The sequence below is a fragment of the Ranitomeya imitator genome, chromosome 4, assembly GCF_032444005.1.
Source record: "Ranitomeya imitator isolate aRanImi1 chromosome 4, aRanImi1.pri, whole genome shotgun sequence".
Lineage (NCBI taxonomy): Eukaryota > Metazoa > Chordata > Amphibia > Anura > Dendrobatidae > Ranitomeya > Ranitomeya imitator.
In genome coordinates this window covers 658,053,387-658,068,070 of record NC_091285.1, presented here as the reverse complement: position 1 = coordinate 658,068,070, position 14,684 = coordinate 658,053,387, and the positions used below count along the sequence as shown (strand labels likewise).

The 14,684-nt window shown below is 46.0% G+C and overlaps 1 non-coding gene across 1 annotated transcript; it reads left to right on the top strand.

Moving 5' to 3' along the window:
• The first annotated feature begins 11,917 nt into the window (after window positions 1-11,917).
• On the top strand, window positions 11,918-11,989 carry TRNAE-CUC (transfer RNA glutamic acid (anticodon CUC)). The gene has a single exon. It is a non-coding gene; the product is annotated as a tRNA-Glu (tRNA).
• Window positions 11,990-14,684: the final 2,695 nt, after the last annotated feature.

Below are 14,684 nucleotides of genomic sequence, written 5' to 3'. Positions count from 1 at the left end.
TGCCACCCGACCATGTCCCCGCTGATCCTGCTCAACCTCTGACGCAGTGGAAGAAGTGCTCTAAAAAAAGGAAGAAAAAAAAATTGTCGCATATGTAAATGTGACAGTGAATACTTACCAATCTGAAGAGGTGAGTACTCACTTCACTGACATTTTCCCATTGTGCAGGCCCAGGCCTGTTGTGAATTCTGTTGTCGGGCTCCCTCCTGTGGTCATGAATGGTACTTCGGCTGGTTCTGTCCATGGACTTCCTCTGGTGGGTGTTTCTGAGTTTCCTTTCACAGGTGACGAGGTTAATTCGTTAGCTGCTGCTCTATTTAACTCCACTTAGATCTTTGCTCCACGCCACCTGTCAATGTTTCAGTATTGGTCTAGTTCACTCCTGGATCGTTCTTGTGACCTGTCTTCCCATCAGAAGCTAAGTTCCAGCTTGTATTTCTTTGGTTTGCTATTTTTCTGTCCAGCTTGCTATTTAATTTGTTGTCTTGCTTGCTGGAAGCTCTGGGACGCAGAGGGAGCGCCTCCGCACCGTGAGTCGGTGCGGAGGGTCTTTTTGCGCCCTCTGCGTGGTCTTTTTGTAGGTTTTTGTGCTGACCGCAAAGTAACCTTTCCTATCCTCGGTCTGTTCAGTAAGTCGGGCCTCACTTTGCTTAATCTATTTCATCTCTGTGTTTGTATTTTCATCTTTACTCACAGTCATTATATGTGGGGGGCTGCCTTTTCCTTTGGGGAATTTCTCTGAGGCAAGGTAGGCTTTATTTTCCTATCTTCAGGGCTAGTTTCTTAGGCTGCGCCGAGTTGCATAGGGAGCGTTAGGCGCAATCCACGGCTATTTCTAGTGTGGTTGATAGGTTTAGGGATTGCGGTCAGCAGAGTTCCCACGTCCCAGAGCTCGTCCTTTATTATCAGTAACTATCAGGTCATTCCGTGTGCTCTTAACCACCAGGTCCATTATTGTCTTGACCACCAGGTCATAACACAGGCCGTTGCTCCTCAGAAGAAGAAGATGACATTCTGATGCATGCAGAAAGAAAAAAAATGGCAGAAATTAGGACATATAGAGACAGAAAATACAAAATAAAGACATTGGCTTTGATATACTCACATTTTTCAGAGTCTTGTTTCCTCCAAGGTTCTTTCCTGCCTCTGGTCTGCTTATCAGTCTGCTGTGTAGTGACCTGCCAATGCCCACTCCCTCCCTTTATCAGTTTGCATATGGGGGGTGGCTAATCAGTGTCTAGACATGTTTTCCTGTGGTGCAACGCATGCATTCACAAACGCAAGCAAACGCATGTGCTTGCGAACGCATGCGTTCACATAGACTGTAATGCATTTTTTTGCCGCCTTCCTTCCACTAAGAACCGTATACGTTTCTAAGCGGCAAATTGACGCCTCCAAAATTACTACATATAGCGTTTACCATGCCAAATCGCAGACGACAAAACGACACATGCGTCGTCAAAGGTGGCAAAACGCAACCAATCGCAGACACCTGCGTCCCTAATATTAAAGATAGGAATACACAACACATGCGGAAAATTGCAGACACAACCGTAGATGTGAAACCAGCCTTAGTTAGGAAACAATAAAATAAAAAAAGTATGTATTTCTATTTTCCAGCTAGGGTTAGAGTTAGGGCTAGGGTTAGTGCTAGGTTTAGGCCTAGGGTTAGGGCTGGGGTTAGGGTTGGGGCTAAAGTTAGGGTTAGGGTTGGGGCTAAAGTTAGGGTTAGGGTTGGGGCTAGGGTTAGGGATGGGGCTAAAGTTAGGGTTGGGGCTAAAGTTATGGTTAGTGTTGGGATTAGGGTTAGGGTTGGCATTAGGGCTAGGGTTGACATTAGGGTTACGTTTGGGATTAGGGTTAAGTTTAGGGGTGGGGTTAGGGGCGTATTGGGATTAGGATTATGCTTGAGGTTAGGGTTGAGATTAGGATTAGGGGTGTGTTGGGCTTAGGGTTTTGATTATGGTTATGGTTGGGATTAGGGTTAGGGGTGTTTTGGGGTTAGGCTTGAGATTAGGGTTATGGTTAGAGTTGTGATTAGGATTATGGATCAGGTTGGGATAGGGGTTAGGGGTGTGTTGAGGTTAGGGTTGGAGTTAGAATTAGGTGGTTTCAACTGTTTAGGTACATCAAGGGGTCTCCAAAATGGGGTCACTAGTGGGGGGGTTCCACTGCTTAGGCACATCAGGTGCTTTCCAAATGTGCCATGGCGTCCGATCTCAATTCCAGCCAATTCTGCATTGAAAAATTCAAACGTAACTCCTTCTCTTCCAAGCTCTGCCATGTGCTCAAACAGTGGTTTACCCCCACATATGGGGTATTGACGTACTCAGAACAAATTGCACAACAAGTTTCATGGTCTAATTTCTCCTGTTACCCTTGTGAAAATAAAAATTTGGGGGCGAAAATATCATTTTTGTAGAAAAATGCAATTTTTTTTTTAATTTTCACAGCCCTACGTTATAAACTTCTGTGAAGCACCTGGGGTTTCAAAGTGCTCACCACACATCTAGATAAGTTCCTTAAGGGGTCTAGTTTCCAAAATGGTGTCACTTGTGGGGAGTTTCCACTGTTTAGGCACATCAGGGGCTCTCCAAACGTGCCATGGCGTCCGATCTCAATTCCAGCCAATTCTGCATTGAAAAAGTCAAACTGGGATCAAACATGAGTGTCAAATTGCATTTCCTTCATAGACACATGAACTGCTTCCCCTCCAATCTTGGAGCTATGAGTGAAGGTCAAGGAGAATACTTTCACCAAGGCATCTGGACCATTACAGCATTGGGCTGTGGTGCCAAGAGCCCACTAGTAACTCACTCCAGGTCCCAACTTTTCAACTACATGCAAATGTGACATTATCTTCAATCACAAATGTATATACCGTAACAATGAGCTGGGTAGATTGTTAAATGAATAAGATGCTGTCTTTGACTTTACACAGTGATTCAAGTATACAGTGCCAAGTACTGCTCATATAAGAGGGTGCTGGCCCACTCTTGAATAGGGGCCCACTGGAGGATTCCCCTGTGGGCCAGTCTAAGCCTGGGACCATGGAACATAGATATCAAGTCAGAGGGAACACAAACACGATGGCAGACTACTGCTGGTGTTTACAGCATGATAAAACTGATCAGAACATTCCAGAGCGTCCAAAAGCAGAAAATGTCTTCCTAACTATTAAAATTTACACAACTATTGCTCTCTTGGTTAGATGATAGATTCGTTTTTTGCATAAAACAAATATATTACAAGCTATCGCTTCTTCAGAATTTCTCATTACCCCTGGTATTTGTCTGTAAAGACTTTAATAAAAACTTTCTCATTTGTGAAAACAATTTGATGTATTGCATTTTAAAAAAAAACAAAGCAGAAGAAAGACATTACACTAATGATAAGCACTAGTGATGAGCGAGTGTACTCGTTGCTCAGGTTTTCCCGAGCACGCTCGGGTGATCTCCGAGTATTTGTTATTGCTCGGAGATATAGTTTTCATCACCACAGCTGAATGATTTACAGCTACTAGCCAGGCTGAGTACATGTGGGGGTTTGACTGGTTGCTAGGGAATTCCCACATGTAATCAAACTGGCTAATAGCTGTAAATCATTCAGCTGAGGTGACAAAAACTAAATCTCTGAACACTAACAAATACTCGAAGACCACCCGAACGTGCTCGGGAAAACCCGAGCAACGAGTATACTCGCTCATCACTACTTCTTATGTTTCCATGTAAAAATGAGAATAAGGATAGCAGAACAATCTGGTCATCTCTGCGGTGCTAATATAGTATTAGGCTGTGCGCACACACTGCGTTTTTTATGCGTTTTTGCACACACTGCGCCGGAGCTGCAGCATGAATACAAGAAGAGGATGTCATCATAAGAAGATGGGATTCCCCGGACCGTACCACGATACCCATCGGACCGGACCGCAGCGGGACCGCCCCTGGGTGAGTATAATCTAAATTCTTTTTCTCATCTTTCAGGATACATCGGGGGCTTATCTACAGCATTACAAAATGCTGTAGATAAGCCCCTGATGCCGGTGGGCTTAGCTCATCGTCGATTTTGGGGGTGACAGCTTCCCTTTAAGGAAAGAGAAGCTTCCTGGATATACAACGTGCAGACACTGGAACCACATGGGCTCAATAAAGAGTGTGAGACATTTTACCACCAATATTGTTGACATTCAGTATAACATGGTTTGGGTTGTCTCCCTTAGAATGAATGTGACTATTCTTTTCAAGATGCCACTATGAACAAAACAGGCAACTGCCATCCTCGGTTGTCTAATTTACTTTCTTTATTTCCACCGTCACTTCTCCATTTGCAGGTCCTGCCTTTGGACCCCTCTTTGTTTTTTTTTCTCCTATCTTAATTTCCTCCACCATCTTTCTGATCATTTCATTTGTATGCCTCCATTTGCACATGCCCATTTCGTTCCTCTGCCTGTTCTTTATCCACTCTTCGACTGTTTCCGCCACTTTCAGCTATGCGCAAGCGCACAACCACCTTTCTTCACATCTTGGTTTCCTTCCAATGTTCGGCAATCTCCGGGGTGTTTCCGCACTTCACGCATGAGCACCACCTCATCTGGCTGGAAGCACACCCAAAACTGAAGGTGAAGCATCCTGCTCCTGTATAAACCAGGAAGGATCTGTGGCTCACAGCACTGCCCCATGACCCCACAACCACCAACGAACACCATCACCGGTATAGTCCACTGTTATGAACAGGTAATTCAGAACCACAATGGACATAGAAGTACAGAGCACACAAGTGACCTGACAATGACCAAAAATTAAGGACGAGCTCTGAGACGTGGGAACTCTGCTGACCGCAATCCCTAATCCTAACACACCACACTAGAGGTAGCCGTGGATTACGCCTAACGCTCCCTATGCAACTCGGCACAGCCTGAGAAACTAACTAGCCCTGAAGACAGAAAAATAAGCCTACCTTGCCTCAGAGAAATTCCCCAAAGGAAGAGGCAGCCCCCCACATATAATGACTGTGAGTAAGATGAAAATGCAAACACAGAGATGAAATAGATTTAGCAAAGTGAGGCCCGACTTACTGAATAGACCGAGGATAGGAAAGATAGCTATGCGGTCAACACAAAAACCTACAAACAACCACGCAGAGGGTCAAAAAGACCCTCCGCACCGACTAACGGTACGGAGGTGCTCCCTCTGCGTCTCAGAGCTTCCAGTAAGCAAGAAAAACCAATATAGCAAGCTGGACAGAAAAAATAGCAAACAAAAAATAACACACGCAAAACTTAGCTTATGCAGGATAAACAGGCCACAGGAACGATCCACGAGGAAGCAAGACCAATACTAGAACATTGACTGGAAGCCAGGATCAAAGCACCAGGTGGAGTTAAATAGAGCAGCACCTAACGACTTAACCTCTCACCTGAGGAAGGAAACTCAGAAGCCGCAGTACCACTCTCGACCACAGGAGGGAGCTTGGCCACAGAATTCACAACAGTACCCCCCCCTTGAGGAGGGGTCACCGAACCCTCACCAGAGCCCCCAGGCCGACCAGGATGAGCCACATGAAAGGCACGAACCAGATCGGCAGCATGGACATCAGAGGCAAAGACCCAGGAATTATCCTCCTGACCATAACCCTTCCACTTAACCAGATACTGGAGTTTCCGTCTCGAAACACGAGAATCCAAAATCTTCTCCACTATATACTCCAATTCCCCTTCAACCAAAACCGGAGCAGGAGGATCAATAGATGGAACCACAGGTGCCACGTATCTCCGCAACACTGACCTATGGAACACGTTATGGATGGAAAAAGAAGCTGGAAGAGTCAAACGAAAAGACACAGGATTAAGAACCTCAGAAATCCTATATGGACCAATGAAACGAGGCTTAAATTTAGGAGAGGAAACCTTCATAGGAATATAACGAGATGACAACCAAACCAAATCCCCAACACGAAGTCGGGGACCCACACAGCGCCTGCGGTTAGCAAAACGTTGAGCCTTCTCCTGGGACAAAGTCAGATTGTCCACTACATGAGTCCAAATCTGCTGCAACCTATCCACCACAGTATCCACACCAGGACAGTCCGAAGACTCAACCTGCCCTGAAGAGAAACGAGGGTGGAACCCAGAATTGCAGAAAAACGGCAAAACCAAAGTAGCTGAGCTGGCCCGATTATTAACGGCGAACTCAGCCAAAGGCAAAAAGGACACCCAATCATCCTGATCAGCAGAAACAAAACATCTCAGATATGTTTCCAAGGTCTGATTGGTTCGTTCAGTCTGGCCATTTGTCTGAGGATGGAAAGCCGAGGAAAAAGACAAATCAATGCCCATCCTAGCACAAAAGGCTCGCCAAAACCTTGAAACAAACTGGGAACCTCTGTCAGAAACGATGTTCTCTGGAATGCCATGTAAACGAACCACATGCTGGAAAAACAACGGCACCAAATCAGAGGAGGAAGGCAATTTAGACAAGGGCACCAAATGGACCATCTTAGAGAAGCGATCACAAACCACCCAAATGACCGACATTCTTTGAGAGACGGGGAGATCCGAAATAAAATCCATAGAGATATGTGTCCAAAGCCTCTTCGGGACCGGCAAGGGCAAAAGCAACCCACTGGCACGAGAACAGCAGGGCTTAGCCCGAGCACAAATCCCACAGGACTGCACAAAAGAACGCACATCCCGCGACAGAGACGGCCACCAAAAGGATCTAGCCACCAAATCTCTGGTACCAAAGATTCCAGGATGACCAGCCAACACCGAACAATGAACCTCAGAGATAACTTTATTCGTCCACCTATCCGGGACAAACAGTTTCTCCGCTGGGCAACGGTCAGGTTTATTAGCCTGAAATTTTTGCAGCACCCGCCGCAAATCAGGGGAGATGGCAGACAAAATTACCCCCTCTTTGAGAATACCCGCCGGCTCAGGCAAACCCGGAGAATCGGGCACAAAACTCCTATACAGGGCATCCGCCTTCACATTTTTAGAGCCCGGAAGGTACGAAACCACAAAGTCAAAACGGGAGAAAAACAGCGACCAACGAGCCTGTCTAGGATTCAACCATTTGGCAGACTCGAGATAAGTCAAGTTTTTGTGATCAGTCAAGACCACCACGCGATGCTTAGCTCCTTCAAGCCAATGACGCCACTCCTCGAATGCCCACTTCATGGCTAGCAACTCTCGATTGCCAACATCATAATTTCGCTCAGCAGGTGAAAATTTCCTGGAAAAGAAGGCGCATGGTTTCATCACCGAGCAATCAGAACTTCTCTGCGACAAAACAGCCCCTGCTCCAATTTCGGAAGCATCAACCTCGACCTGGAACGGAAGCGAAACATCTGGTTGGCACAACACAGGGGCAGAAGAAAAACGACGCTTCAACTCCTGAAAAGCTTCCACAGCAGCAGAAGACCAATTGACCACATCAGCACCCTTCTTGGTTAAATCAGTCAACGGTTTAGCAATGCTAGAAAAATTAGCGATGAAGCGACGATAAAAATTAGCAAAGCCCAGGAACTTCTGCAGACTCTTCAGAGATGTTGGCTGAGTCCAATCATAAATGGCCTGAACTTTAACAGGATCCATCTCGATAGTAGAAGGAGAAAAAATGAACCCCAAAAATGAAATCTTCTGAACACCAAAGAGACACTTTGACCCCTTCACAAACAAAGAATTAGCACGCAGGACCTGGAACACCATTCTGACCTGCTTCACATGAGACTCCCAATCATCCGAGAAGACCAAAATATCATCCAAGTATACAATCAGGAATTTATCCAGGTACTCTCGGAAGATGTCATGCATAAAGGACTGAAACACGAAACACTGATGGAGCATTAGAAAGTCCGAATGGCATAACCAGGTACTCAAAATGGCCTTCGGGCGTATTAAATGCTGTTTTCCATTCATCGCCCCGCTTTATACGCACAAGATTATACGCACCACGAAGATCTATCTTGGTGAACCAACTAGCCCCTTTAATACGAGCAAACAAATCAGACAGCAACGGCAAAGGATACTGAAATTTGACCGTAATTTTATTTAGAAGGCGGTAATCAATACAAGGTCTCAGCGAACCATCCTTCTTGGCCACAAAAAAGAACCCCGCTCCCAATGGCGACGATGACGGGCGAATATGACCCTTCTCCAAAGACTCCTTCACGTAACTCCGCATAGCGGCGTGCTCAGGTACAGATAAATTAAACAGTCGACCCTTAGGAAACTTACTACCAGGAATCAAATTGATAGCACAATCACAATCCCTATGCAGAGGTAGGGCATTGGACTTGGGCTCATCGAATACATCCCGGTAATCAGACAAGAACTCTGGGACCTCAGAAGGGGTGGATGATGAGATAGACAGAAATGGAACATCACCATGTACCCCCTGACAACCCCAGCTGGACACAGACATTGATTTCCAATCTAATACTGGGTTATGGACTTGTAGCCATGGCAACCCCAACACGACCACATCATGCAGATTATGCAACACCAGAAAGCGAATATCCTCCTGGTGCGCAGGAGCCATGCACATGGTCAGCTGGGTCCAATACTGAGGCTTATTCTTGGCCAAAGGCGTAGCATCAATTCCTCTCAATGGAATAGGACACTGCAAGGGCTCCAAGACAAACCCACAGCGCCTAGCATACTCCAAGTCCATCAAATTCCCTCTTTTGAGAAGCATTAGTACTTTGGGCCTCCAGTACTGTTATGAACAGGTAATTCAGAACCACAATGGACATAGAAGTACAGAGCACACAAGTGACCTGACAATGACCAAAAATTAAGGACGAGCTCTGAGACGTGGGAACTCTGCTGACCGCAATCCCTAATCCTAACACACCACACTAGAGGTAGCCGTGGATTGCGCCTAACGCTCCCTATGCAACTCGGCACAGCCTGAGAAACTAACTAGCCCTGAAGACAGAAAAATAAGCCTACCTTGCCTCAGAGAAATTCCCCAAAGGAAAAGGCAGCCCCCCACATATAATGACTGTGAGTAAGATGAAAATACAAACACAGAGATGAAATAGATTTAGCAAAGTGAGGCCCGACTTACTGAATAGACCGAGGATAGGAAAGATAGCTATGCGGTCAACACAAAAACCTACAAACAACCACGCAGAGGGGCAAAAAGACGCTCCGCACCGACTTACGGTACGGAGGTGCTCCCTCTGCGTCTCAGAGCTTCCAGCAAGCAAGAAAAACCAATATAGCAAGCTGGACAGAAAAAATAGCAAACAAAAAATAACACAAGCAAAACTTAGCTTATGCAGGATAAACAGGCCACAGGAACGATCCAGGAGGAAGCAAGACCAATACTAGAACATTGACTGGAGGCCAGGATCAAAGCACCAGGTGGAGTTAAATAGAGCAGCACCTAACGACTTAACCTCTCACCTGAGGAAGGAAACTCAGAAGCCGCAGTACCACTCTCGACCACAGGAGGGAGCTTGGCCACAGAATTCACAACAGTCCACAAGATGTATTCACAGTATTTCTTGCCTCCCTTACTTTACTTGCTTTTTCCATGTGGGCATGACGCTCACTCCTTCTCTCTCCCTAGACATTACACCTTCACATTTGCCCTTTTACTGTTTCTCGCTCACCTGTCGCTTATATGATCTAATAGGCGATTTTATTAAACTTTATGTATACATTTTCTTTTTTTGTCTTTCACTTTTTGCAGACCAATGTATGCTACATATCCACAACAGGAGTATTATATAATTTACCTTATTGGAGCCATACGTTTCAACGCCATACAAGTTTAGCTTTGTTATATGATCAATATGTATATATACTAGAAAACATAATATATGTATTGTGTTCACCATATTATAACATATCGGCACATATTGTATATTTTATGTTCACTGATTATGTCTTGTGAGTACACTTACAGATATCCTTGATAAAGGCTAATAGCTGAAACGTTGGAATATGTTTCTGTCTTTCACATGTTGGTTTAATAAATTACTCTGGATTCACCTTACAAAAGTGTTGAAGGGTATCTCTTTGTTCCGGACCGCTGAAAATAATTCCCAGAGCATTATCCCTCCTTCACCAAACTTCACCCTCGGTACAATGTCATCAGGCAGGTAATGTTCTCCTGGCATTCACCAAACCCAGACTCTTCCATCAGACCCCAGATAGGATAAGGTGGCTGGATTTAAATGGTAAGAAAGTGGGTTCACTTGTTGGTACGGTATTAGTGCAATCTCCGATGGGTGGTGTGTGTATCAGAGAGCGCCGTTACACTATATCTGGAAGAACTCTGACAATGTTTCCAGGCTGTATGGAGAAGTCAAAAAATGAATGACAACAGTCAAAGAAGACATCATTGGACTTCAGTGTGGTTTTCTGTGGAGATCTTTTAGTAATCTCAAAATGCCCTGCAGACCACCTATATAAAGGGGTTATCTTGCTTATTATGTTAGATTAATCACTATGAGGTACATCTTACGGATCGCCCCCAGTAGGGCAGTGAGCTACTCGGAGCCTGGCCCTTCGGTTCTCAAGGGGGATGTCACGGTGGCTGACCCTAGGTGTGGCCCTAGGGGCGTCCGTTGTAAATGGGGGAAAGGTCTTTAAAGGGATAATGTTTGTGACGCCACCTGTGGTATTCGGTCAGGGTGACCGACGCTGCTTAGGGGTCCGCTGGGGTGATGTTATGGCAGCTAGATAGTATACTTTCCCACAGGTGAAGTATGTCCCCATGGCTCCCCAGTGGTGTAGATAGTGGATGGTGAGAGGCGCAGTGAAGAACGAGGACACAAGGTTGCAGTCTCTTTACCTTTTACTGAAGGCTTCAGCATCCACAGTCCAGAGCACCAGATCACAGGGCAGGCAGAGTCCGGACAGTTTGGAGGCAAATCCAGAGTCCCCTTATCCAGGTGGAAATTAGTAGCCTTCCTCTAGCGCCTGAGTGTTGTAGTTCCTCCCTGCTGAGCTTCTCGGTAAGGTCCTAACAACTATTGTAGATGTTAAGTCTCTTTCTCTCTGTCCCCCTGATGGATAGGATAGGACAAACCCGTATGACTGATGGCCTGAGGCTTTTTACAGGGACACTATCATGCCCCGGCCCCCACAAGTTGCCATCGTGCCTCCTGGGTATAAGGTCGGGCAACTAATATGGAACTAGCTGTCCTGCCGGTCTCTGGAGCCAGGTTTGGAGACAATGACTCCCTCGTTGTTCCAGCTACCAGCTTCTGCGCCTCAGAAAGGAGGCAGCCTTTTACAAGGCAGAACTCCTTCTGGTTTCCTCTCCTTTTGCTATGACTTCGTTTCTCACTCTCAGCAACGCAATTCCCTTCAATGTCTCTCTCTGTGGATGCATTGGTAAGCAGGCGCAGCTCCGTCACCTGCTGTCTAGGCCTCTGACAGGATACCACCCCTGTCAGGGACCCATTACCTGAGAGGAGCTCAGATAGCAGCTCACTGGGTGAAGCCCAGCTCACTTCTCTATCTAACTTCCTGTCCAAACTGCCAGTTTTACCTAATTATGAGGAGTGCCCTAATAAATAGAAACATGGCTCCCCCTGGCAGCCTGGATTGTGAAGTGTGTTGTGTGGTTTGTGATACCTGGTAAAGAGATCTCCTTTATTGCCCTCAGACGTAATATCACTCCCCCTGGTGGAAGAATGACATTACTGCAACGACCAGGATCCTGGGGCGCTGCACTTACATAGACATGGCATGCTAGTATTCATATGGTCAGTGTGGCACCTTAACAAATATATATAGAGACCAGTCCACGTAGTTGCCATAAATATGGCCATAGGTAAACTACTCCCGTGCGGATCCTTGTCGGATCAGCTTCACATCTACAGCAGTAATATCAGTGTGACTCACAAATCCTATTAGCATGTCCGACACAATTGAATGTACAGAGGGCCTTCATCTTCCCTGGTGGTCTAGTGGTTAGGATTCGGCGCTCTCACCGCCGCGGCCCGGGTTCGATTCCCGGTCAGGGAAAGAAGTGTTTTTCATAATCTACACCAAAACCAAACTTTATGCATAAATAATTTATTGTCAGCATTCTTTTTTCTAGATAAGGTGATCAACTTTTTATTGTCAGCATTCTTTTTTCTAGATAAGGTGATCAACTTTTATGGGAAATTGTGGCTTAATACACAAATAGTATCACTGAGAAGACAAGGAGGAGTGGGGTGTCATAAGTCCAGACTTTTTTTTTTTAGGACATTTTAGCATGATACAGTAGATAAGGCCGTAATTCTTTTGTGACTTTCTGTGGCCCATCAGCATTTTTTCCCCCAGGACCCAACTGTGAAATTTAAACTACAGTCAGTCATTGTTAAAGGGACTCTGTCACCTGAATTTGGCGGGACTGGTTTTGGGTCATATGGGCGGAGTTTTCAGGTGTTTGATTCACCCTTTCCTTACCCGCTGGCTGCATGCTGGCTGCAATATTGGATTGAAGTTCATTCTTTGTCCTCCATAGTACACGCCTGCGCAAAGCAATCTTGCCTTGTGCAGGCATGTACTACAGAGGACAGAGAATGAACTTCAATCCAATATTGCAGCCAGCATGCAGCCAGCGGGTAAGGAAAGGGTGAATCAAACACCCCAAAACTCCGCCCATATGACCCAAAACCAGTCCCGCCAAATTCAGGTGACAGGTTCCCTTTAAGGATGCTCTCACCTTGCATTTAGTGGACCCAAAAGGCATACGTAAGACCCCCAACGTAATGCAAGGTCCAGACTTATGCGCTGATGGGGCCAATGGATTGTAATGGTGCAGATAGAGTGAATATGAGCTCTGTCGTGCATTTTTTTCGGGAGTGTACGCCTACTGGAGGTGGATACTCAGACGTAGTAGACTGCCTCTAAATGTCCATCTCCAGTAGGCGTACACTCCAAAAAATGATACATGGCAGAGATCAGGTTTAGTCTATTGGTTTTGCAGAGGGGTTTGCACGTAAAGTCCGACAGGGAAACTGAACGGCTACAGAAACGCAATGTGAAACCACCCTAAGGCAATGGGGTTAGAAGAGTACAGACAAAAGCCACAAGGTTCCACCTGTGAATGAGGACCTGATTAAGAAACACCAAACTAACCCCAACCATTCCTTAATGGTCCGTTGGAGAACAGTCATTTTTGAACAGAAATTGGCCTTCCCCATACTGTTCCCAAAATTTGGTGACATTCAATTATTCAAAATGTCTTTTAAACTAAAAAAATTATATAATCTCTTCACTGGAACTAGGAGATCAACCCCTAAAACACAACCTCAATAGTAATACCCCTCCTCCAGTGCAGGTGCCGCCTGTGTTTTACAGTCGACGCTCCATTGTAATGAAGATAATAAGATCTCTACATATAACTCTAGTGTGGGCGCTTAGAATTAATTCTACATGTGGGCCCCAGGAACAGCAGTCTGACCCTGGGGCATATGTTATACACCGGAGAAATGGGGACAAATGATATACACAGGGGGAAGGGGTATCGGATGTTCTACACTAGGGTCGAGGGATCTGATGTTATATACTAGGGTCGAGAGATCGGATGTTATACACTGAGGGCAAGGGGTTGGATGTTATACACTGAGGGTGAGGGGTTGGATGTTATACACTGAGGGCGAGGGGTTGGATGTTATACACTGAGGCAGAGGGGTTGGATGTTATACACTGAGGGCGAGGGGTTGGATGTTATACACTGAGGGCGAGGGGTTGGATGTTATACACTGAGGGCGAGGGGTTGGATGTTATGCACTGAGGGAGAGGGGTTGGATGTTATACACTGAGGGAGAGGGGTTGGATGTTATACACTATGGTCGAGGGATCGGATGTTATACACTGGGGCGAGGGGTTGGATGTTATACACTGGGGTCAAGGAATCGAATGTTATACACTATGGTAGAGGGATCAAATGTTAAACACTAGGGTCGAGGGATCGGATGTTATGCACTGGGGTGAGGGATCGGATGTTATACACTGAGGCTGAGGGGTTGGATGTTATACACTGAGGGTGAGGGGTTGGATATTATACACTGAGGGCGAGGGGTTGGATGTTATACACTATGGTAGAGGGATCGAATGTTAAACATTACGGTCGAGGGGTTGGATGTTGTACACTGGGGCAAGGGGTTGGATGTTATACACTGGGGTCGAGGAATCGAATGTTATACACTATGGTCAAGGGAACGAATGTTAAACACTAGGGTTGAGGGGTTGGATGTTATACACTGGGGTCAAAATGCCAGATGTAAGGCTACTTTCACACTTCGGTGCTTCGCCGTCAGGCAAAATCCGGTGGCGGGACGGATTTCCGGATACGGCGAAATTGGTGAAAACCTGATGCAACGTATCAGTTTTTCTGCCGGATCCAACTAGCTGTTTCAGCCAATCGGCTGGGGGAGGAGAGAGAGAGAGAGACCCCAGAATGGAAAATACACATTCTGCGCATGTGCAGTTTAATTAAATGGAATCCGTCACCAGAATCTGGCACCATAGGCTTCCATTACAGGAAAAGCCGGACGGCAGAGGATCAGATGCTGTCCGTTTTTTCGCCGGATACAAAAAAGGTTCCTCTGTCCGCTTTGTCGCCGGATCGGCTATTTTTGCCAGGCTGAAACATAAGGCCATCCGGTGCTAATACAAGTCTATGGGCTCTTTTCCATTTGCGAGAAACACGTCCGTGTCTCGCATG